Source organism: Amphiura filiformis, chromosome 15 (assembly GCF_039555335.1).
Source record: "Amphiura filiformis chromosome 15, Afil_fr2py, whole genome shotgun sequence".
Classification (NCBI taxonomy): domain Eukaryota; kingdom Metazoa; phylum Echinodermata; class Ophiuroidea; order Amphilepidida; family Amphiuridae; genus Amphiura; species Amphiura filiformis.
The window spans coordinates 27,147,910-27,151,292 of record NC_092642.1 but is presented as its reverse complement, the minus strand read 5'-3'; positions in this window follow the sequence as shown (position 1 = coordinate 27,151,292).

The following is a 3,383-nucleotide window of genomic DNA, read 5'->3' as shown; positions in this document are numbered from 1 at the left end:
AGTTCCCACTGTTGGCAAATGTTATGACCGACAATACAAATCAGACAGGCTTTTAAAGATGAGTCAATTCGACGTCCTCTCACGCCAAAAGGAAGTAACTGATATTGACATTTCTTCTGTACGCACTTCCTTTTTACGTTGCCTTTGTTTTTTTGTTTTATGTCACTCTTATTTTTCCTGTATGCCTACGACATGATCTGAAAAGTGAGGTAAGATAATAGCTATGATAGTAAAAACTGAGTCTGAATGAATAAAGGGACGGCCCAAAACGACATGGGGACGCATGTACATTATTCAACTACAAAGTAGGTTGCATAGGTATGCCTGATATATTCGTTTCATAGCTCAGTATAGCAATGATGATGCTATACACTTGCAATACATGCTTTGCGATACATGTTTAAGGTTGTTATAAGTTCAGACCAATTCATGGTATGTTACGGATATTAGATGATATAAACCCGCGTGATAGCTAGGCCTATATTGTAACACATTCCATGAACCCTAATCTAAAAGATAAAACAGCAGGACCGGTTTCGTTCCTCAGATAAGTGGGAACTCATCAGCTGCAGGGGAGGAGAAAGTATGGAGTGAACAGATAAAACATTATTAGCACGTGCCGTTCTCATCATAGTGATAGTGAGTTTGCAATGATAAAGTAGGCCTATCCGTTTAAATAAACGGTAAAGGCTGTATTAATTTTGATAAATTAATATTTAATGCGACTCACAGATGCCACTAGATAAGATGTGTTCAAAACCATACCCGGTATCATAATGTCATGTGTGTAACACATGCACGATAGCCAAGTTTCTGCGCCAGTGTTGCCAGTATTGATGGAATTAACCATGGTACTTGAAAACATCATTGTGTTAGAGGAGATGTCAAGGGTTTGACCTGACCGTCATGGTGACGGTATAAACAAAACCAACAATAACTTGTGCAAGTAATTTCAAAGAGAGTTCACAAAATTAATATTAATAATGATAAACTCCTTAAATTTTCATGATATGTGAAAATTTGCAAAGTTGGTTAGGGTGGATAGGTCAATAAAATACCTCAGATAGATGTTTGATCATGCCATGATAAGATGACCTGTTGTTACAGGATGGCGTCAGAAGATAGCTTGATACCCGGTTGTAACAGTACCAAAGAGCAGACAAGTTGATTGGTGTAGCTATGAAACATGAATATCATGTCGGGATATCATGATAATTAAGATATTGTAGTTGAAAAATGATGATAAGACATTGCCAACCCACGGATCAACCAAAACTGATGACCTCCGTGTAGCCGTCACCCCGACTTATAAAATAAGAAGGGGAAAAGAAATCAAAATGAATAAAGGGACGGCCCAAAACGACATGGGGACGCATGTACATTATTCAACTACAAAGTAGGTTGCATAGGTATGCCTGATATATTCGTTTCATAGCTCAGTATAGCAATGATGATGCTATACACTTGCAATACATGCTTTGCGATACATGTTTAAGGTTGTTATAAGTTCAGACCAATTCATGGTATGTTACGGATATTAGATGATATAAACCCGCGTGATAGCTAGGCCTATATTGTAACACATTCCATGAACCCTAATCTAAAAGATAAAACAGCAGGACCGGTTTCGTTCCTCAGATAAGTGGGAACTCATCAGCTGCAGGGGAGGGAGAAAGTATGGAGTGAACAGATAAAACATTATTAGCACGTGCCGTTCTCATCATAGTGATAGTGAGTTTGCAATGATAAAGTAGGCCTATCCGTTTAAATAAACGGTAAAGGCTGTATTAATTTTGATAAATTAATATTTAATGCGACTCACAGATGCCACTAGATAAGATGTGTTCAAAACCATACCCGGTATCATAATGTCATGTGTAAACACATGCACGATAGCCAAGTTTCTGCGCCAGTGTTGCCAGTATTGATGGAATTAACCATGGTACTTGAAAACATCATTGTGTTAGAGGAGATGTCAAGGGTTTGACCTGACCGTCATGGTGACGGTATAAACAAAACCAACAATAACTTGTGCAAGTAATTTCAAAGAGAGTTCACAAAATTAATATTAATAATGATAAACTCCTTAAATTTTCATGATATGTGAAAATTTGCAAAGTTGGTTAGGGTGGATAGGTCAATAAAATACCTCAGATAGATGTTTGATCATGCCATGATAAGATGACCTGTTGTTACAGGATGGCGTCAGAAGATAGCTTGATACCCGGTTGTAACAGTACCAAAGAGCAGACAAGTTGATTGGTGTAGCTATGAAACATGAATATCATGTCGGGATATCATGATAATTAAGATATTGTAGTTGAAAAATGATGATAAGACATTGCCAACCCACGGATCAACCAAAACTGATGACCTCCGTGTAGCCGTCACCCCGACTTATAAAATAAGAAGGGAAAAGAAATCAAAATGAATAAAGGGACGGCCCAAAACGACATGGGGACGCATGTACATTATTCAACTACAAAGTAGGTTGCATAGGTATGCCTGATATATTCGTTTCATAGCTCAGTATAGCAATGATGATGCTATACACTTGCAATACATGCTTTGCGATACATGTTTAAGGTTGTTATAAGTTCAGACCAATTCATGGTATGTTACGGATATTAGATGATATAAACCCGCGTGATAGCTAGGCCTATTGTAACACATTCCATGAACCCTAATCTAAAAGATAAAACAGCAGGACCGGTTTCGTTCCTCAGATAAGTGGGAACTCATCAGCTGCAGGGAGGGAGAAAGTATGGAGTGAACAGATAAAACATTATTAGCACGTGCCGTTCTCATCATAGTGATAGTGAGTTTGCAATGATAAAGTAGGCCTATCCGTTTAAATAAACGGTAAAGGCTGTATTAATTTTGATAAATTAATATTTAATGCGACTCACAGATGCCACTAGATAAGATGTGTTCAAAACCATACCCGGTATCATAATGTCATGTGTGTAACACATGCACGATAGCCAAGTTTCTGCGCCAGTGTTGCCAGTATTGATGGAATTAACCATGGTACTTGAAAACATTATTGTGTTAGAGGAGATGTCAAGGGGTTTGACCTGACCGTCATGGTGACGGTATAAACAAAACCAACAATAACTTGTGCAAGTAATTTCAAAGAGAGTTCACAAAATTAATATTAATAATGATAAACTCCTTAAATTTTCATGATATGTGAAAATTTGCAAAGTTGGTTAGGGTGGATAGGTCAATAAAATACCTCAGATAGATGTTTGATCATGCCATGATAAGATGACCTGTTGTTACAGGATGGCGTCAGAAGATAGCTTGATACCCGGTTGTAACAGTACCAAAGAGCAGACAAGTTGATTGGTGTAGCTATGAAACATGAATATCATGTCGGG